The following is a 24,132-nucleotide window of genomic DNA, read 5'->3' as shown; positions in this document are numbered from 1 at the left end:
ATATAGGCACCTGAACCATGACTTCAGCAGCACAAACACACTCTCTGTGATGTTTCTGGTTTGAGTGTGTGCCTCATTATAGTGTTCTTCTGTGGGTGTGTCTGCACTTCTGATGGGTGTCATCAGCTATGGTTTCCATGCATAGCCAGCCAGCATCCCCACATAAATGGCCCTGTGCGATGCCTCCCCTAGTAAACATCTCGTACAGCTGTGATGTGTGCCAGATACGAGAGCCATGATAACTGCCATGGATGCCAGCACACACAGTCAAGATAATTCCCTGGGCTTCACACATAACTTGGCAGTTGATGGAGGGGAACCCCTTGCAGTTAAAGTAGATTCTACCCTGCTCACCAGGTGGTGCCTTGATGTGTACATGATTGCAGTCTATAGAACCCAGTACTTCAGGGTAGTGCATTACCAGGTAGAAGTGAACCATATTGTTGGCCGTCTCCTCAGAACTGTGTGGAAAACAAATGTGCTCACTGGTATGCAGGAGCATAGATTCAAGGAATTTGTGGAGGATCCTGGATGCTGATGCCTGTGACACACCATCATGTCCCCAGCTTGTCTTTGAAAAATATGTGCAGTTATCTCCTAAGGGCTGCACATACCTTAGTTTCCACTGGGATGGGTTCCCCTCGGTTGGCTGTGGGTCTGAGTTGAGGGCGACAGAACTTACAGAGTTCTTGCAAGGTGTTCCTGTCCACCTTGTAGTGGTCTACTATCTCCAGGTCATGTAGCATCTGAAAAGTTACTCTGAGCCTGAACTCTCTTCCTCTTCTTCGTCTAGACCTATTGTCACCAGCACCAGCAGCATTGATATCAGCCTGTAGCACATACATATGGATTAAAGCTGCAGCAGCCCCTTGCATTACCTCAGGTTAAAAGTTCCTTGACTCTACTCTAATGAAATTGAAGTAGGCAGGAAAAAACAGACCTGAGTCTGCATGGCTGCTTTATAGGTTGCTGAATAGCACTGTGCTGAGAATCACCTGCTTCTGCTGTACTTATCACCTATGAAATACACCTGCTACTTAACTACAGATATTAAGTAAAGCTTTACTCATTGGTGCACACTGCACACCTCTGCGCTGCTACATGTCTCAGTGTGCACCAACGGCAACATAAAATAAAGAAAGGATATTGCGCAAAGATGAAAAGAGAAGGAAAGGTTGCACGGCCTGTACTAGAACCTTGCACCATCTGTACCGCAGCCCTAGCCCATACACATGGTGCTATACAAATAGTTACATCAGTGAGACAGACACCTGCCATTCATTCCTCCATTATCAGCCTTTATTGATCTGCAAGTACACCTCTGAAAATGTAACCTGATATACCCCCAGATGTCTGCATCCACTGTTATAAACAAGCACTGTGGAAGTCCCTGCACAAAGTGGTCTGCTGTACATGGGTAAAATTTTTGGGATTCAGTAAATTTAAGATGTTTGGACCTCATTTGCATAGCAACCATGTAGAGAGCCATAAATGTACACGGATGGTAAACGTGTAGGTAGGGGAACTGATGGATAGAGGTATGTTTAAAACAAAAGGAACAACATTTTTTAGTATATTTGAGTGTATTCCACAACTTACATAGTCAATATGCCTACATTATAATGTTAATGCTGTTTTTCATAGTGTTTTACATTTAGGATGTATACATTACTTATGGGTATACTGGTATGGGGAGTTCTTAACTTGAATTTATGCCATGACAGTTACAACTGATAGTCAACTCTGCTATTCATCTTTTTTAGATCAAGAATGCCTAAATATATAATAATAAGTGTATTTTTACATTTTAAAGTCAGTTGTGTGCTGATGTGTTCACTTTTACTTAGTTTTGTTTCCATGTAGACTCCTTTCCACTGCTGTATTTGAAACGTTTTCGAATACATGGCTAGGAGCTACACAGTCTACATGTTTGATTTACATTTTATTGAATCACTCTAGACATCTATTTTCCTTCATTTGTATACAATTCAGATACTTCTGGTGTAACCTGCATACTACAAAAGCTACACAGACTTTAGTAGTTTGCATGTGATTGTATGTGCGTGCGCACTGCAACATGGAGCTTATCGAATTGCAAAGTGCATCACAATGCAATGTGAACACAGAACAAAATGACCATGTAGGTGATATTGAATTCCCCTTTGTTTTAAGGTTAGACTTGTCTTAGAGATCTCTCTTGATTTAATTTAGACTTCTGCATTTTGTTCTTATTTTATTATTATTCCATTAATTATTTGTCAGTCCAGATGAGGTAAAATGATGCTGTCCGTATGATGCGCATTTGCTATCATACTTGTCTTGTTCAGTATTCTTTCTGAATATTTCAGAAATGCTTTTGGGACCACTTTGCTTCAGTCCCACCTACAATTTCCTAGCACCCCCTCCCAAGTTATCTACATCTATTTCCTCCTTTCCATACTCAGTTTTTCCAAAATAACACCCCCTGCTTAAAAACACACATTCTAGTTTCCACTCCCTCACTCAAACAATTATCAACATTCCTCCTACTAGCTCTGTCTTACTTTCCAACATTAACATACAACACTATGCATCTTCATCTTCTTTACCACTGAATGTCCTCTTATTTACCTAGCTGTGCTTGTTCCTCCTGCTTATACCCATTACTATCCCTCCAAATAATGTGTACCATATTATTCACTCGCTCACTCTCACTCACACTCACTATCTGTCATGTATTCCCCAGTCATAGTTCACCCAGTTCTACATATTACTATCATGCTATGTTCTTTTCATCCAAAGCTAAGCAGCCCATCAGTATCCTCCTTCTTCCCCCATTTCCATATCCTACTTTCCAGCTACTTCAATACACCTCCTATACACACACACACACACACACATATATATATATATATATATATATATATATATATGTGTGTGTGTGTGTGTGTGTGTGTGTGTGTGTGTGTGTGTGTGTGTGTGTGTGTGTGTGTGTGTGTGTGTGTGTGTGTGTGTGTGTGTGTGTGTGTGTGTGTGTGTGTGTGTGTGTGTGTGTGTGTGTGTGTGTGTGTGTGTGTGTGTGTGTGTGTATAAATTATTCTATTATTTAATAATCTGCTCCTGTACCTGTCCAAACATCCCTAAAAATTTCCACCAGTCTTACTCCTACTGATTCTTCGAGGTAATAGTTAAGCTAACCCAGGTCTGTCTTGACTGACCTGTATACTAATTAATGCACAACGTATAAAAAACATAACTGACCAGATTAATGCCTTCATTTCTTTATATATGTCTAACTTAATTGCTATCAACGAATCATGGGTTAAGGCTAACAATCCTGTACATCATTTTTCTCTTGTTACGACTATTTTTTTGATCCCAGACCAGGCAGAAGACAAGAAGGCAGAACTCTTCTGTTCAAGTCACACTTAAATGTCCAGCTAGTTGCTCAATGAAACACGAATGCAAATTATTATTATTCTAGCTGGCTACTTGTATCCATTCTCTCTCCTGAAAAAATACCATACTACATCTCACTGTATCAAATCTACCACACTCCACCTTGCTACCCAAACTAAATAACCTACTTTAAGAAATAACTTCCTCCACAAATAATGTCAAAAATCCAATTATACTTGACAACTTTAGTCTCAGTCTTTTCAGCCCCATTTCCAATTACCTGTGTACTCTCTTATTACAATTCATCTGCATCCACCTCATATCTCATCCTACTATGCCTGTAAGAGCAGCAAGTGAATTAAGCACCAAGAACACCCTAAAGTGCCTCTCTCCCAGTCTAAACCAATTAGATAAGGAACAAAATAATAACTATACTATTTTGTGCTATTATGGCTTGAAATACACATCAAGCAGTTGTGGTGGGTGTTTTGAAGAAACAGTAACACTCATTCACGTCGAAGGTTGTCTAGTCACCAAAAATCTTTCATAAGGTTAACAAGGTTAAAAACCAGGTTTTTAATAAAAAAATCTGAGTCATATCTGAGCTTTCTTTCCTTTTTTAATCAGCTCCAGAAGATAGAAGATAAATAAAATATGACAATCCTTACAAACAGTATAAATCACAGGGGATCTTGTTCCCCAGCTTAGGCAGATAAGCATTCTAATTCTAGATCAAGTTTGACAATTGTGAATCCATATTTAAATATCTCAAGAATGTTCATTACGGCAGTCATTTGTAATTTTCTCATTTTTTCGTTGGGCTATTGGTGTTGGGGCTAATTTCCTATTGCTGGCTCTTGTTAGTCCTGCATAATTATTTAAAATGGGTATAAGCTATGTGTATAATGATTGGTGGCTAGGGTGGAAACTCTAATTCATTAAGCTTTGTCCAATAATTGAAACAGTGGGAGGGTTATGGGTTGGGTCTGTGTCTATTCTCTTGAGGCTGTGTGAATTGATGATTAGTCACATTCTATGTTAGTGATTGGATCTATTGTCAAAAAAGCAATAGTACAGAGTCTCTGAATGAATTTCTGGCTTAATCAATTGCTACATGTTTTTATTTCATATATAACTCTTTTGGTCAATTTAAGTGAAACAATCATGAAATCTTATCACTCCTTATTTGTATAGCATAACACCCTCCTAAGAACGTCGTGCAACAATGCTTTTATTTACGCTTCATTGGACCTGCCTAAGTGAATCGGAAGACAACAACCTTGAGAAATAAATGCCAATCATTTTAATAGAGTAACCCTAAACATACTATGTAGCATTATAAGTCCTTAGGAATTGTTTTTTTGTATTCAAGGGGATACCAGATTATGTGGGAGTAGCTTGAAAAAACAACTAAGCAAAATAAAATATGGACCTAAGGTGCCTGGAAATCCCTGAAAATTATGGACATTCTTTTTGGAAAATGTTATGCATGACTAGTGAGAATCCAGGGGGAGGTGATGGGAAACAAGGAATGTTTCCATGGGAGGTTTGTGTGGAAGGGACAATCAAGACCTTCAAAATTAAGATAAATTAACATAAACAAATAAGAGCTCTCACACAAAACTTATAGAAAACATTCATAAGAAAAACAGTACCTAACATGGGGGTTGGGAAGTTTTAAAACTATCAGGCTAGGCAACTGACCAATGTTTCGTCTACTGGCGGGAATCTGGGTGGGGCAGAAAAGACAAAATCTCTTCTAAGGGGTTGTATGCAGAACTTGGCCAGGGAAGAATTTAAAAAAATTAACAAAGTTTAAAAGTTGAACAATGCTTAAAATGATTAAGCTCTGATTAACACGATAAATGCAAATTCTGAGTGCTCCAGCCTCAACAACTAAAACTAAAACTAAAATTACGGCTTAGTGTTGAGCATCATACTTAAATATGTTAGATCATGGGATTACTCAAAAGAAATGAGCTAGGCAACTACTATGTAAAAAAAAAAGAAGGCTGGGCAAGGAAAGCTTGAAGTAAAACACTGACCTATTTCAAGGAAAGAACCCTTATTTTTGGGGACGAGTGTGCGCCAGATCTTTACCTCCTATACCTCAAATACAATATATTACAATAACAGTCAAAGTGAAAATCCAAAAGTTCCACATATATTAACATACACCAAACCTGTCGGGGAGAAATGGTTAAGTTAGACAACAGTAAACCAGTCAGTATTAATAATTGAAAGTCTTTGGAAGTGGGCAACCTGTAGGGGGAGAAAAGGGTCAGTTATACAAGAGTATATTGGTCAGTCTAATAGTTAAAAAAATCTGTGAGTGCGGTTGTCTGGGATTTAGTAGTACGTGTGGTGATGTAACCTCCTAAGACTAAGTAAAATTGAAATGGAGATCTACATCTTCAGACCTGGGGCCCTATAGGCTTCCAGTGTGATCTCCCATGTGAGTTATTTCCTTTCGAGATAAATAGTCATTGAGTGGTCCTTGTGGTTCTTTGATGTTAGGCCTATCTATTATGTGAAACATAAAATTACTATGTCCTGGTCTCTCTTGAGTGTGTCTGGTGAGAGCATTGTTCTGATTTCTGTACTTAATATCTGTAAGGTGGCATGCAATCTGTGTTTTCAATTTGTTTTAAGTCTTCCCGATGTAGAAGCTAGTACATCGGGTGCACTGTGCCCTGTAGATAACTGACTCGGTGCTATAATCAGAGGCTTTACTACTTTTGAAGAATCAGGCAGTATTTGGACAGTAAAAACCTGATTTTTCCACTCATTAGCATGCAATATCAGCAGTTGGAGGTCTGCAGGGAAAGGTTCCTTTTGGTATGTCTAAACTAGTGGTGGGGAGTCTGCCCATTCTCTCCACATAGCATCTGGTGTTCCTGTTTCTTCTGATGTTGATTCTTCATCTTTTTGGCAAGATGTAGTTTAGAATGAGGTTATTAGTGAACATAATCCAATTGCTTTAATAATGTCCATGATGGATTTGACATTTGTTGAGAAGGTGATGGTCATGAAAATATCCTTGTCATTGTTCCTCTGTACTTCTTTCATTTTTCTGTTTCAGGGTGGCTATCAAGTGGTGGGTAGTCAGGGTTGTTGGCTTTAAGGTTCACTATAAGTTTTAGGATCCCATGTATGAATTTCTTGGTGTAACCCTGAGCCAGGAAGTCTTTTTCTATGTTAGAGAGGTTCTTTGTGAAATCCAAGAGTTCCCTGGAAACTCGGGCTAGTCTAAGGCCCTGAGATTTGATGGTGTTCCTCTTTGTTTGGAAAGGGTGCATATTGTGCTGGTGCAGAAAAAGGTTCATCCTGGTCAGCTTCTGGTACAGGTCATTGGAAAGTCAATCTGTTCCTGTAAGAGCACTAACAAGTTGGTCTGGTGTTAATAGATGCTGTAAGGTATGGGCTGGTGTGTATAATGTAATGTCAAGTTATTTAAAAAAATCAATTAAATAATGAGAAGTTAAAATTGAACAATCTATAAACATATCGATAAGGGTTTCAGTCTTTCCAACTGAGAGACTCTTACCATGTTTTTTTTCTTACCAGTGACCATGGTGCTGAGATTAATCTTACTGGAGAAGCTATATGCCAGTACAGTAGTAAAGTTAATACTGACTTGCTATAGCTGGCAATATTCTTGTTACAGACAATCTGTAAGATATTGGAAAACACCAACTCAGTAATTCATACATTTGAATACTTATGTAATTTACACATGTGGCAATTTACCTGTGTTTTACTGATATACAAATACATTTTGGGTACTTTACTTGTGGAGAATTTCCTTGACATTAATGTTACTGTTCTCCCTTCACCATAATATTGCATTGTTCTAGGAAGCATTAATTTTTCAGTACTCCTAACTAAAACAGATTTTTAACATGTTACAGAAGGAAGCAATCTCCCAGTATTGTTGTCTTGGATATAATTGACTGTTACATATACACATTAGCAATTCAAAATATTAAGCCACTACTAAAGAGAGGCAATACAACCTAGATATCTTTTCTAGCTAAGGGAAGCAAATCAGTTTTATTCACGAACTGAAATGAACATGTCTGCAGAATACTTGTGTTACTTGTGTTGCATGATATAATGTTTCATGGTATAGTGACAACTGTATGAAACTTCTAACTTCTAAGTGGTATATCATACTGATAGAAGAAACAGAGCCATGCTTCAGAAGCATTCTCAGGTTGTGTTATTATTATTGTACAACTGATTAGATAAGATATTGTACAGAGTCCTCAGAGATCCTGATGCACACGGATGATATGTCATGCTTTTTTGGACATTTTTATCTATCTTCAGTACTTTACATTATTACATGTACATACACACATATAAATTCATATAATCTCAACCAGTAATAAGTTAGATCATAAATGCATATTTTAATCTACTTTATATAGTGATGATACATAGAATATGAAAATGATTGCAGCATTAAGCTTAGGAATTATTGATTGTTTGAATATCAAAATTAACTGGTCTAAATAGTATTATATTTTGTATAATTATTTTTAACTACAAGTTCTTGAGACTAGAAATATGAAATAATAAGTATATATAATCTAATAGTTAATCTGATTTAATAAGTAACTTTTCACATATAGTTAATACTTAAATAACTAGAGTGGGGAATTAGTCTGAATAAAAATGCTATTCAAGTGTGGGATTTCAAACCTCAGGGATTGTATGGTTTTCTTTTTAGTTACACATTTAATATTTCAGTGTTTAAATGATTATACATGGGTGTCTATGAATATTACAAACACACACATTTAGAGCATTTCTCCCTGGGCCTCCACTGAAAATTGACTCATTCCAAGTCAGACTTTCCGGTAAACAAATATTAAATACAAAATTAGCTGCATTGTTCTCAAAGATAAACACAAACAATTCTCTTCAGTGATATGCTTTTTTCTCTTCTGTATATAATAGGCGTATATGATTAATTATACTTCTAACAATAACTTATGTATGAAGTGTATTTCTATCGATGTTAATGGTTTAAGTAACAGTTGTAAAAGGGGAAGTCTAAGCAAATATCTAAAAATGTTCAATGCTCAAATTGTATTTTTACAAGAGACACATCTATTACAAGACTACATTAATAAACTTAACACTAATAATTGATTAAAAATGGTTTCAGATTTAGAAGACATTCTAGAGGCCTTCAAGTATTTTTAATTCAATTAATTCACATAGTCTAGTAATAGAATCACAAAACATATTAAAATAAATTAATAGAAGATCAAATAAAAGTAATAGCATCATTAGTTCACATTATAAAAAAAAGTGGTGCATCAATTCTGTATTAATGTCTAAAATGATATATACATATAATGATAGTTCTGGGATATTTTGTCTAGTATCTTTGAATATAACTGGAAAAATTTCCACTCTGATTACTCTTTTGGATTCCTGGGCTGGGAGTTAAAGGGGTCAAACAACAGTTTGAACAAATTATATAATACTCTAAGGGGAGTATAACAGTAGCTGGTGATTTTATTTGTATATTGAATGACAGTAATACTACCACAAAGAATAAGCATAGGAGACCAGAAACATCTGAGGTATTAATTGACTTTATTGATATATTTAAAATTAAAGAGATAAATTAATATGTTGAAGCAAATTCATTATTTACATCATCATGGTACCCAATCTAGATATAGTATTCATTTCAAGAGTTATAACTGCAAAGTTAGATTAAGTCAAAGTAGTCACATCCCCTTTATCTGATCATAATGCATTTACATTTGATTTGAAATCAAATGCAAAACAAAGTGTTACTATTAGCAGAAGTCCATCATACATAACTAAGTTGAAAGATTTCAAGGAATTTTATATTAAGGAAATACAATATTTTCGAAATATAAATCATACTGAAGATATATTAGAGATATATATGTAGGATTCTTTAAAGTCATGTTTATATGGCAACATTTTATCTTGGTATATTAACAGGAAAAACAATGGAATACAGAATTATTAGATTTACAAATGAAAATGGATAAATTAAAATTAGATATTCAAAAAAAGTAACAAGAATCTAACAAATGATCTTGATGGGGTGAGTAGAAAATATTTAGAGACACTGAATCATAAAATTATTAGTAATTTAGAGAAGATTAAATTGAGTTCTTATTCTGTTAATCGTAGAAATCAGTGGAGAACAGCAAATAAAATAAAGAAGATTATTAAATCGAATCAGATAAAGGAAGTTTATATTCCAGGTACTAAGAAAAGGGGGTCGGATTTAGAAGGCATTTTAGAGTCCTTTAAGATATATATTTTAACTCAATTAATTCACATAGTTCAGTAATAAAATCACAAAACATATCAAAAATAAATTGATAGAAGATCAAATAAAATTAATAGATAAACAAATTTCAATGTCTGAACTTAAATCTGAAATCAATAAGTTAAAGTTAAATAAAGCTCCTGGGCTTGACAGTATTATTCCTGAAATGTATAAACAACAACCTAAAGAAGCTTTAGCTCTATTGTTAAGAGTTTCTACATTAGTTAAAGAAACCAAAAATATCTCCCCATTTTGGAAATGCTCATTAATATCCACAATTTTTAAGTCAGATAAGGATGCAAAAGAATGTTCATCTTACAGACCAATTTCTCTATTAAATGTAGATTATAAGATTTTTATGGCAATGTATACTAGCAAAATTAAATAGTCTCTACCTTTATTGATAGATGAAGATCAAACTGGTTTCATAAAGGATAGAAACACATATGATAATATTAAAAGAATACTTAGAATAATTGATTATGTTAATATTACACAAGGAAGTATGTCTCTAGTGAGTCTAGACATAAATAATGCTTTTGATTCAGTTCGTTGGGATTATTTATTACTGGCCTTGGAAGAATATGGATTTTCACAAAATTTTATAAAGTTAATTAGATTGCTATATGAAAATTCTTTAGCTTATATAAAGAATGGATTGTACACATCTAGATTAATTACAATTGCAAACATTACTAAACAGGGGTGTCCTCTGTCCACATTGCTGTTTGCTCTGGTCATAGAACCATTTGCAAACTGTTTTAGGATGAATGCAAATATTAAAGGTATACACTTTAGTAATTATTTAGTTTCAAAAATTCAGCTGTTTGCAGATGATACTTTACTAACTCTAAGTGATTATAGTAACTCATTACAAGTTTTATTTGACACAATGTAACTCTCTTAAAGGATTTCTAGCCTTAAATTTAAAGTAACTTGGAGTCAATGCATATAGTAATTAAACATACTGTTCCCAAGTTTATAAAATGTATGATTATTATAGAAAATTAAACAGTAATAGGAAGTAGTGGTGCAGCGGTTAGTGTTGTCACTTCACAGCAAGAGGTTCTCGCATTCGATTCTTGGCTGGAGCGTCTTCTGTGTGGAGTCTGCATGCCCTCCCCATAGTTGAGTGATGTATAAAGACATGCAGGTAGATGCATGTGCAAATGGGTGTGCCCTCTCTGAAGGTTGGGTGTCGGGCTGGCAACGCAGCGCTGTAAAAATCCACTGCCAATCATTAGCGGACTGGAGTTCTGCTGTGGCAACCCCTAACCAGGAAAAGCCAAAAATGAAGAAAATTTTGGGAACTATTATAGATCATTAATAAATCAACCCCCTAGTGAAAATGATAAAAAAAAATAATAATAATGTCTTCAAAGCAAACTTCACTTTTGTTGCAATGGAAATTGTTCTCTTGGAAATTTATACATCGAAGCTATATAATGTTTAACCAAGATAGTGGATGTTGGAGGTGTAAATTAAAACTGAAAGCAAATTGGCAACATATGCTTTATGATTGCAAACTGCTTAAATCATTCTGGGAAAGAATGAATTTACTGGCTTTAAAAACAAGTTTCAGTTGTCTAAATCTTTGATTCTGTTTAATATCCCAGTAACTAAATGTGTTCCCAGATCAAAATATTCACTTTTATGGACTTTGTTAGCTATAGCTTGCAAAATAATTACTATGAACTGAAAGAATAATACTTCTCCTTCATTTAAACAATTTAAGAACATTACACTTAATGTTTCTAAATGGAATCCTCTACTAACAAGATGAGAACTGATAGAATTGCTTTGTATTACAACTCTTGGATAAAAGTTATAGGAATACTGCAAAAAATCAACTGTAATATGATATGAAATAGAATTATATCCTGAAAGGCTAAATATTGCTTGAGTAGGCAACTTTGTAAATAGTTTTATTTTACTTTAAGTTATTGTTATGCGGTTTTTTACTTTGTGTGGTTAACTTGTTGAAAAAGTATGTTTCTCTATTTTTGACATGAATTGTTATATTGATTTTTTTAATTTAATAAAAATACTTAAAAAAAACTTCTGAAAAGAGGTCAACCATTTTACGGGACAGAAGAATCTTCCATCCATGAATTCCACATTTTCTCACATTACTGCCTCATATTTACTTTCACTTGTCAACAACTTTCTCAGACCTTTATCTAGCCAATCCCAAACTGCTTCTGCCATTCGCTCCCCCCTCCATGCATCCATTCATTCTCCTCAGAAGTATCATATCCAGTGACATTCATCCTCTGCTTGGACAGTCTAAAATTGATAGCACCCCAGGTACAGACAATAGTCACCCATGGTTTATTTATCAATGTAGATATTACATTATAACCTCATTGTAGCACATCTACAACCTGTGTATTACACAAAATATTATGTCTAATATCTGGAAAAATGCCATTGTAAAATGTCTCCCTATGAAACCTGATCCTAACAATCCATCAGATATTCAATCATCACTGTTCTTCCTGCCCTAGGAAAGATTCTGAAACAATTACTTTACTTGCAACTCCCTCAGTATATCACCCAGTCCCACCTTCTCTACCAAAAGGAGCATGGCTTTCTTTTGGTTGCAGTACATCCACAGCTATGTGTACACTCAGTGACAATATTCTTCTTTGAAAAGACAAAGGCTTTATTACTGGAAACATTTTTATTGACCTCACCTGAGCCTTTAGACTTGTTGATCACTCATTTCTCCTTTCTGAAATAGGCATTAGTGATAACACATGGCCCTGATTTAAAAAATACCTCTATAACTGCCAGTGAATTAAGGTTTGTCAATCTCTACTTTAGTTCTTCTGCAGAAGGGTGTCTCCAAGGATATATTCTGGCCCCTCTTTTCTTTTCAGTCTACATCAAGCAACGTCCTTTAACTTACCCTGTCTTCTTTCCTGCTTTATGCTGATGACATGTTCATACTCCACTCCAGATCATTGTGTCTCTTTTCTTGAACACAAACTTCAGGCTGATTTTTGTGACCTTATTCAATGGGTTAATGATAAAATATTATCCGTTAAATAGCTCTAAAACTGAAACAATGCTTTTTTACTATAAGGCACAATCTCACTTCTATCTCCAAGCCTTTAAAAATCCTCAATCATCTTAATAACACTATTAATGTCACTTTATTCAAGTACCTTGGGATCTGAATGGACCCCATCCTAAATTCCAACCCCTTTGGACTACACACACAAATAAATTAACTTTCTCCTATTCTAGGCTAATAGGACCTCCCCTTTTCTATTCAGACCCTGTAGATATGCCATAAGTAAAGATATTTTATAAGATTGAATATTGTCTCCTGTTGATTGTTGCAGCCTCTAAAAAAATGTATCCACCCCATAGTCCATCTCAAATTCCATTTGCAAATTCATCACTCTCTCCCTAAAAATGAACACCACCACAAAACCAACAAAACCACTGAAAAAGCTAATTAGCCACCTGTGAAGCAATGTACTGACATTCTGCTTGCCTTACAACAATTTAAACTTTTCAAGAATGAGACCTTCCCCAGTCTAGCCTGCAGACTATTCAGAGATGCATCAATGTAAACCTTAAAAATCGTAATCACTCTAACCGTCTCCTCTAAACACCCCAAACTTGGTTTCATTGCACAGACTATGCCTTCTCAGCCATTGGTCCCAAACTGTAGGAATCTCTCATTTCTTTGCTTAAAGACAATTCTTTTTATCCCATTTTCTGGTCAGAATTAAAAGCACATTTCAAGAATCTAGGTAAATGCTACTGTTATCTCTCTGGCCATATAACTTGACCTCTTCATTTCTTTCTTTCCTCCATATCTTGATCTGACTCTGCTTGATTCTTTCAGCATGCCAACTCTGCTTCCCACTGTGTATATAATGCATTTATGCATTGTGCTTTGTCAGTCACTCATTTATTTTCTATTGGCTGTATACCCTCAAGTCGACTATGATATTCACTTTGTATATAATATTGTTCACTTTGTATATAATGCATGTATATATTTAATTCTGCCATTCTATCTGTATATAATGTCATGTATATACCTTGTTTTCCCTGGGTTGAGACTGAAATAGATCCACTGGGATAAGTGCTCTACCCCAGTTAACAAATTCAAGATAAAATACATAAATAAATAAATAAATAAATAAATAAATAAATAAATACATAATCATCATCCACAATCTGCAAATTCTATGTATAGTTCTTGTTTCAATCATGTAAAAGATTTTAGTTCCTATTTTATAATACAGAGTTGGGTTATGTGTCTAAAATTCAGTGCCTGGATGAAGTGGCAAGAGCTAAGTTGTATATAGAAAATAATAAACCAAAACTATGCATACTAGGTTCTGTGGTTACAGTAACAACACCAAAAATAAAACTTAAACAATATTTTATTTTATTTTAGTGAATTGAGCACTTTAGTCCTGTCAACATGTGTAAAGGACTTCATCAGAACTAAAAATACATCACACACATTTAAAATATCCTAATTAATGATTAATTAAGAAAAGTTTACTATTCAAAACATTTCCCATTTATCCATCTGTTATATTAAAATATAAAATATCTTTTATATTAAAAAAACTCTACATAAAGTGTGTATAAGCATTAATAAATTTGTGAGCATGTAACAAATATAAACAAATGTTTTAAAAATTCCCTCACTATTAAAAAAAACAACCGTTATATGGGTCTGCTTCACATAATCGATATGTCAGCAGACTGCCTTTTATAAGACCGAGACCACAAACCCAAAATCCCACAAACCAGACACCTGAAATACCAGACATACAGAAAACCAAAACAATGAAATTCCGACTTACCCCATGCAACACAATTATGACACTAAAAACTCCAGACATACACAAAACTGAAATAATGAAATCCCAGCTTACTCCCCCCATGCAACAAAATTACAAAACTAAAAACTATCACTATTGCAACAGCACACTAAAATACTCCAACCAAAACTATGTACTTGGCCTCACCTACACCCCACCCACCAATCAATTCAAGCAAATTCAAAGAAAATCCCACTGAATATTATTACCAGCATGAATGTTTATTACAAATGCTTAAATTAAATAACAACTATTTAGTTTTAGCTTTTATGGTTTTGCAGGGGGGGGGGGGCTGTGTCCCGCTGCACTCCCCAAACCCACTGAAAATTAAATATACCAACTCCAAGATTGTACCACAGTGTGGAAATGAATGGATTCCTGTTCTGCTCAGCTTGGAGTGTCAGCATTTCAAACATTCAGTCTTCTGAACATTGGTATTGTAAAGTTTTGCTCATTTGAAACTTTGAGTTTCTGGCCTTGGCCTTATAAAACATTTGCTGAATATTAGGATCTGTGAGTATATTTGGTAAAGCCACTACTTCTGTTGAAATAAAGATCGTCATTTTGCACTCCTATGCTTCGACACTAGAAAAAATGTAAACATTTTGGTTCAAATCCAGGGGATGGGCATAGTTTAATTTTAAATGTCAAAACAATTCCTTATATTCTATTTTGGTTTGCCACCTCCCTCCTCTAGGGTTTACCATTATTTTGTCAAACTATTTTTTAAATCCACCTCATACCTCAATATGTCTGTATAAAAAAAAAAATCACAAATTCACAGCATACTTTATTGACCCAGTAAGCACGTTCAAGTCACATGACTTCACTGGTAATTAACAATCAATACCTTGTTGGCTAATGCTTCAAACCTATCATTTTAAAATAAGCCTTGAAAGTATCTTATTCATTAGGCCCAGGTCACTTTCAGTCATCTAACTTAACCTGTCATACATATTCCTTGTAGTCTAACAAATCATCTGTATTTAATCTAATATTATAATTTTTGACCAAATCATTAACAATAAAAGAAAAAAAATTCTTTGCTTCACCATACCAGAACTTTCATTGTATTATACCACAAACGCTCACAACTGTTCTTATTTTTACCATGCCCCTTTATGATTGGCTTTGTCATTCGTGCTTGTCCCAATAAGGGTTGATATTGTCCATCCCACTGACTTAGGACAGCATTACTAATGTCAAGAACCAGTTGCCTGGGGTACATGTCAAGATAACTTGATAATTTCCTCAATTAGCACCTCTTTTGTGGAAATCTCATGAAGCTCTTTTTGTGAATAAATAGATGAGAACTATGTAGTGTAAATACACATTACTAAAGGTAGGTTTCCTGTAGATGTTAGAAATAAAAACTGTTTCCATGCTCTTAATATTAACATGCAGATAATTTGCTTCTAAGGCATTGCTGGTAGAACTGTATCTCAAAAAAAAAACCAGTTCTGCCATTCATGTATATAATAAAATCATCAGTCAGATCCACTAGGCCAACACATAAAAATTCATTTTTGATCCAGATGCCTTAAATAATGTTTGCAGTACTTGTAAAAGTCTGCAGGGGGGAAAAAAAAATTCCCAACTAAAGGGAACCTTGTTAGTGTAAATAGGTGCCCATGACACACCCATTGCTGTTGATGTTGTTGTTTGTCTTTCGGCTTTTCCTGGTTAGGGGTCGTCACAGTGGAACTTTAGTCTGCTAATGATTGGCAGTAGATTTTTCATGAACGCCGAGGTGCCAGCTCAACGTTCAACCTTCATGAAGGCATGCCCATTTACACATGTCTTTTGAATGCCCACCCAACCGCGGGAAGGACATGCAGACTCCACACAGAAGGCACTCCCCCACTCCAGCCGAGAATTGACCAAGAGGACCTCTTGCTGTGAGGTAACAACGCTACCACTGCACCGCCGCAGATCATGACACACCCATTGCTACTCTTCTAATTTGTTTATAAATCTTACATTCAAAATAAATGTAATTTTTATCCAAAATGGTCCCCATAAAATTCATAATTAAATTAATTTTCTTAAAGAAATTTATACTGTAAATGACTTTCAGTGAATAACAGTAAACCTCCATTTCTTAGGGTAAAGCTAAACAAACCAATGTCACCAATAGTTAAACGATTTAAATTAATATGCCATATGTCTCTTTTAGGTCTTCCAAAAAAATCTGCATGATTGTTTTAGCATCTGTGATTGTATGTTAAAGACTGTTTTTAAAATTTTGTCTAAGAAAACTGGTAGAGGATACGTTTTAGATCCCTTGACAGCCACAAATGGACTAAAAGGCATTTCTTTCATGTTTTTATACAGACTAGGGATTATTGGATGTGACACTTTTTAAAAATTTCATAAACACCTGGTGTTGATAGCCCTTGGAACAATAAATTGTTACACGTTAATAGGACTAAAGCACTCAACTCACTAAATAAAATAATATCTTATTCAACTTTAATTTTTGGTGCTGTTGCCAGAATCACAGATCCTAGTGTACATGGTTTTGGTCTATTAGTTGTTTCTTTAAGCGCCTATAACTTTCTTGTTTGATTACTGTATAGAAAATGTTTTGTATAAACAAATTAATAGTCCATCATATGTGTTCTCTAATACACTGCAAAGTGTTAGAAGTCTGAATAAGGATGAGAAGACAGAGAATAATAAACACAAGAGGACACTAATGAAGGTAGGACAAATTCATAAATCTATTATTTGAGAGCAATAGCTGTCCACATCATGTGTATTTTAACGAGAGTGGAGACAGACATAACCAAAATACAGCTTTTATTCAGTTCTCAAATGATCATATTCCAGGTTACAAAACAAAATTTGAAAGGAAAGCATAGTCTCACTAATAGAAAAGAATTGCACATATCAGTGTTTTCACCATTCATATAAAAAGCTTATTTATACAACCACTTTGTAGTATAACGTAGAGCATTGCACTCCTTGTCCACTGCTGCACAGCCGCTCTGGAGCTTCCTACTTTAGATGTTAGAGACACACTTTCTTCCCTGGAAACCTACTCCAGGCATGAATATCCACTTCTACGTGTGGTTCAGTGATAGTCTCTTCTGTAGCTCTAGTCCAGGATAACATGCCTCCCTTTTGAGATTCAAGCAGATCTCCTTCTCAATCCAGTGAATTTGTTACAGCTTAGAAATGCTTGTTTTTATTCAAAAAATAAATCACATAATAGGTCCCATAGTAATCCAGTAAGCCAACATGAAAGAACTTCTCCTGTAGCTTATACATAGTATTATGTGACTGATCATAAAGAAACAGCAGCATTTGCAAAATGGTTGTATAACACAATGACATTAATAATGCTTTAAAATCAAAGCACTTATAGAGCATTTATTAAACTATTTACATGACATAAATTATTCTAATATCAGAAAATGCATAGGCTTCCCATCACAGCTTAACTCCCTAAACAGAAAGGGTGGAGGACCTGCAGAGCCCATCCAACAAAGGAAGGCAGTTGGATTCATGTCACTGACCATAACATGTCTTGGTAGATTGCTGGTCAGCAGCCACACATTCTGTATATCTAATGCTATAAGTAACCCATGTAATGACAGAGTAGTGCAGCGTCACTCTACCAAAAGCTAATCACAGCTTTTTCATTTACTTTTTGAGAATTGGCCACTAAATCTGTCACCCAGAATCCTGGCAATGGAGACAGCCTATGCACATCTTTGCACACCTGCATATTTTCTGAAAATTCAACTTAAGAAGCATAAGATAAATGTAAAACAGTGCAAATAGTAATGTTATCAGTATGAAGTATTATGTGCAGTGATAACAATCAGTGCGTTCATTTTCTTTCCATAAATACTTTAGTATAATATAATGTACACAAACCCAAAATTATATTTGTTGCAAAACGTTGACAAGGAGACCTCCAAGTACATAATTATATTCATATATTCATGAAACATGTATTCAAAAACATTTGCTGGACTAGCTACTGCCAGAAGAATACCTAGCCCCTACACAACATGGCTTCCATCCTTCCCATAGTACTATGACTGCACTTCTAACCAATATTGATGCTGTTAATAAAGCTACAGATAATGGCAAACTAGTCTCTTCCTTATTTATAGACTTGTCTAAAGCCTTCAACACATTTTATCCCAGCAAATTTCTGCTTCGAATGTCCTCACTAGGTCTCTCTCAGCCTCCCTTTCTGGGGTTCAAAAGCTACCTACCCAATAGGTATCAGTCAGTAAAATGGCACTACATGCTCTCTCCTTACCTCCCTGTCACCACTGGTGGATCACAAGGCTCTATTCTTGGTCTACTCCTCTTTAACATTTTCTACAGCACTCTCTATACTTCAACATAACAGGCTGCTATAAAACAATGCAGAGATTATTCCAATCTGATTTGCACATCTGACAACATGGTACATCTCCAAAAAATTACTCAGGAAGCTTTAATAGCCACTGAAACATGACTTTGTAACTCACCACTTGTGCTCAACCCCCACTCGAAAAACAAAAAACTACTACTTTTTTCCCCAAATCCCTCCCTAATCGAGAAACAAAATTTAAAGTCCTTTCTCTTGACAATACAACCATTGAAGTCACTTCTTTTAGCAAACTAGTAGGGGTGATAGTGGATGATAATCTTACATTTGACCTGCATATACAAAAATGCATAAGAAAAACTCATCAAACACTATGGATGGTTTACAGAGCCAAAAACGTTCTCACTGATGCAACTACTTATCTCTTCCCCACTGTCTTTATGGTGCTTCCATCCTTGCTAACCTCCAGGCCTCACAAAATGTAAAATTTGAACAATGTATAACAACGTTGCTAAATTTGCAGCACGTACTCCTTTCAGAACCCACCACTATATAGCATTGAAAAAATGGTTACAACTGCTACATCAACTAACATATACACAATTTATTACCACCTATAAAATTATCCAGTAACCATCTGCTTGTCCAGCACAAAAAAAAAACATTCTACACAACTATGTTCCCAGTCAGTCAGTCATTATGACTCAGTGGCCAAAAATTCCTGTAAAACCTAGTAAATCGGCTGGACATTATCTATACTTGTACAGCATTGCTAAGGCCTGTAACTCCTCATCTGTATCCATCAGGAATATAACCTCCCTCCCATCTTTTAAAACAACTCTGAAAGACTTCCTAGCTAAAAATCTGTATCTGTTCTTGTTCAAAGCCAGGATAAACTATATCCCTAAATGTGAACCTACTTCCTTACTGCTATCTAATTCTCTTCCCTGAATTCCTGTCTAAATATACCATAAAAACTTAGAAACCAAAGACAATGTACCACGGAAGCAATCAAATCACTGATACCAAATCCACCACTCGAGCAGGTTGACTTTCTTCAAGAAAAGAACTTCCACCGAATAAAAGTTTCAACACAGTTTATTGTACCACAAACTCCAACAGTTAAAACACTACCAGATTGTTAGGGTTAAGAGCTTTCATCTGAGTGTAAACAGACTTCTTCAGAACCAATAATTACACAATAATTGACCCTTTTAAAGCCCTTTTGGTGCCAAAAAATGTATATATTTTCTTTCATTAAACTTCATTGTTTTGAAAAACAATAAACACTATTTCCTATTAAAAACTATTAAAATATTAACATATGTGAATGTATATAGAAATTGTGTATATAAATTTGAATAAAATAAGATAATAAAATGTTCCTACAACCAGTAGTTTCATATAATTTGTCAAGTGTGTTTTTTGAATATTAATTTACAACATGAAACAATACTTGAAACAATACTTACTGTAGGTGTTTTACCCACGGTCTACTAATAAAAAAGGTTTTATACTAATACTGTCATTAAGGCCAGGGGCAGTAGTGGCGTCACAATAGATTTGCCACTCATTCTCTTTCTGTGCCAGAAAAACCTTCCAATTCCCACCACAGGCTGAAATGTCCACCTGGTCAATAATAGAAAATGTAAATGTGTGATCTACCCCTTTGTCCAACACGTGCTTACTTAATGCATTTTTGTTGTCCCCCTTTTTTATTTTTTATAAATGTTCGTAGATACGTGTTTTTAGTTTCCTTTCAGTCTTGCCTATATAATAGGCTCGACACAGTGAACAAGTGGCAAGATAAACTATTCTTTGAGTGTTACAGTTACCTTTCCTACAATAACACACTGTTCTCAAAATATTGTCCAACTTAATTTTCTTGTTCTCGTTAATGTATTTACACTGGCTACAGGAACCACATTTCCTGGTTCCACTCTTTATTTCTATGGGTTTTGTTTTTAAACCACCCTCTAACATTCTTTTTAAATTAAACGAAGTTTTACAGACAGTAATGGGCTTATTCACTAAAAATAAACTATTATCCCCCAAGGTTTTTATCAACTCCCAATGCCTGTTCAAAATCTCCTTCACTAAATTAGTGTATGGGTTGAACATGATGATACATACTGTCCTGTCAACTTCTCCAACTTTCTTTCCTGCTCAAGTGGTGGATTTGGTATCAGTGATTTGGTTAAATATACCGTAAGCCTGTTTTCCCTCACTTCATATTGCAATTTCTATTTGTATTAGGCTAACTTACCTAAAATTTATCTAAATATTAAATGATTGTCATATACTTTGTATTGATTCCTAACAAATGTTTTAATATTGTGTCTATTATGTTATAATTATTTATAATTATTTAAATGCAGATGCTTTTCTTTAATCTTTGCAGATTATAAAATTATTATTCTTAAAATGTTTTGTAATAATTTGGAGCTTTTATCCCTGGGCCTTTGCTGAAATTGGGCTTCTACCCAGTCAACATTCCCAGTAATCAAATGTCATTGCTCTGGTACTGGTATATTTTATTTATTTGCTTTACTCTGAATTTGTTAACTGGGTTAGAGCACTGATCCAATTAGACCCATTTTAGTCTCAGCTTGGGGAAAACACAAGTTATATGGCATTGTATACAAAGTGAATGACAAAATTCAGTATATAGCTGTATTATATACAAAATGAATGTCATAGTTGGCCTGTGGGAATAAATAACAGTATATACAGAGTGAGTGAAAAAAGCACAGTATATACATGCATTACATAGAGAGTGGAAATCAGAGTTGGCATGCCAAAAGAATCACAATCAAAAACAGACTCAGAGAAAGATATGTAGATAGAGGAAGGAATGAAGAGGTTAAGTTAAGTGACCAGACAGATAACTGTTGCATTTATCTAGAGTCTAGAAATGTGTTTTTATTTGTGAATGGAAAATAGGTAAGAAGGAGTTTAAGAAAAATAAGGGAGAGAATCTCACAGTTTTGGATCAAGAATTGAGAAAGCATGGTCTGTACTGCAAATCACAGTTTGGGGGGGGGGGGGTTTGGAAGACAGGACACGAGTAGTTACGATGTCTAAGGTTGTATACTGAAGCATCTCTGAAGTGCCTGGAAGGTGTGAAGGGAAGGTGCCATTCTTGATAAACTGAAATAGTTGAGAAACAAGTAGAAAGTCAGCACACTGTTTCATAGGTAGTCAATTAGCTTTTTCAATGTTTTTCAAGTGGTGTTCATTTCTTGCAGAGAGAGTGATGAATCTAAAAATGGCATTTGAAATGGACTGAATGGTATACACATTTCATTAAGAAGCTGCAGCAATTAGCAGGAGATGGTATTCTAGCTGAGCCAGTAAGACACATTTACCATGACATTTCCATGCAGGCTAGATAGAAAAGGGGAGATTCTATTAGCCCAGAATAAGAGACAGTTGATTGTGAGTGTGTGTGTGTGTGTGTGTGTGTGTGTGTGTGTGTGTGTGTGTGTGTGGGTGTGTGTGTGTGTGTGTGTAGTCCAGGTGGAGTTGAAAATTTAGGAAGAGGTCAAACTAAATCCCTAGATATTTGAATGAAGTGGCATTTTTGATTGTGTTATTAAGATGACTGAGGATTTTTACAGGGCCAGAGGTCAATACAAATTTCTACAATAATTAGGCCTTTGTCTATTCTCAGAAGAATGTCAGTGAATGCCTAGATAGCTGTGGATATAATTAATATAATTTTGTTTTTATTCTTACTTGTCCTATATAGAAGGTACTTGCTTAAATCAAAGGAAAAGATATAAATATTTTCAAGTTACTTGTTATTTTTTTCGACTATCACTTCTATAGTCTTTCCTGCTGGCACTAATGAATCATCTTTCACTTGAACTTTTTTTAAATTAATATGCCTCTTTTCTTGGTGTATTAAATTTAAATCATTTTCCTTACTTGTTTCTTTCAAAATAGAAGGTTCAAGTTCTTCCTCAAATGTAGTGCCATCCATATATATATATATATATATATATATATGTATATAAATATATATATTTATATATATATATATATATATATATATATATATATATATATATATATATATATATATATATATGGGTCTACCTCACATCACCTAACTCTCATTTGACTGAGACCAAATCACCTACTTTTCAAAATACTGAAAACTCATTAACTGAATCTCATTTCACTGAATTGTAAGCCCTAGACATGATGTGGATTTCTCTTCATCTGTGACTTATTTGTGATAAAAAGAATTTCTGTAACTTACAGTGCTGACTGTCAGAATACCGATAGTCATGTAGAAAGTAGTGTTGTAGTGTTTCTAAATGTGGGTAAGTTTCTACATTTTGATGGGACGTATCTAAAGTAATATGGCGGATGTGTTGTGTGTTCCCAGCAGTAGCAGCAGCATGTAGAGTACTGTAAGGCAAGTACAAGGTATATGCCCTTTTCCCCACTGTAGTGCAATGTTGGAGTTAGTATCTATAGTAAGGGAGCGTATGGAGGTGTAGCCCCCCCTATTGTCTGTTTCTGTTAAGAGGGTAAGTAAGTAGCTTTTAAATTCTGGAAAGAGGTAGTCATTAGTGTTGTAAGTGTGTATGTCTTTGGTTTAAAATTTAGTCTTTTATAATTTAGCATTGTAAGCTTAAATGAGATTCAGTCAAATGAGTTTTCAGTATTTTGAAAATTAGGTGATTATTTGGTCTCAGTCAAATGAAAGTCAGCCAACGAGATTTAGGTGATGTGAAGTAGACCTATATATATATATATATATATATATATATATATATATATATATATATATATATATATATATAGATATATATATATATATATATATCTTCTTCTGCAAATGGTGGTGCTAAACAAAACTGGCACTAACTTTTACTTTTTGCCTCACTCGCACACATTTGTTGCCCAATGTTGGCATTTACTGTATTAAAATTAAATAATTGACTTTAGGATTCTGAGAAGACTGTCATTCTTTCTCTTTTACTACTCTAGTGAAGGCATGCTTATTGGGATAAATTCTCCCTTTAATTCATATTTGCTGCTTCCAATTATCTTATTTTAGACCTATGTGTTTCACTTTAATAGAAAGATTAGCATTCTGCTCAGAATGTGCATTGTTCACACTTGTAAAGTTAATTGCATTGGATGGCACCCATTTAGTAATGCAGTTGTTCTCTTACTGTTATACTACTCATCTCTGTTTCCTAATTTGTAATGTT

The sequence above is a fragment of the Protopterus annectens genome, chromosome 3.part1 (genome assembly GCF_019279795.1).
Source record: "Protopterus annectens isolate FY-2018-M chromosome 3.part1, PAN1.0, whole genome shotgun sequence".
Taxonomy (NCBI): Eukaryota; Metazoa; Chordata; order Ceratodontiformes; family Protopteridae; genus Protopterus; species Protopterus annectens.
Note: the sequence above shows the minus strand (reverse complement) of the source record.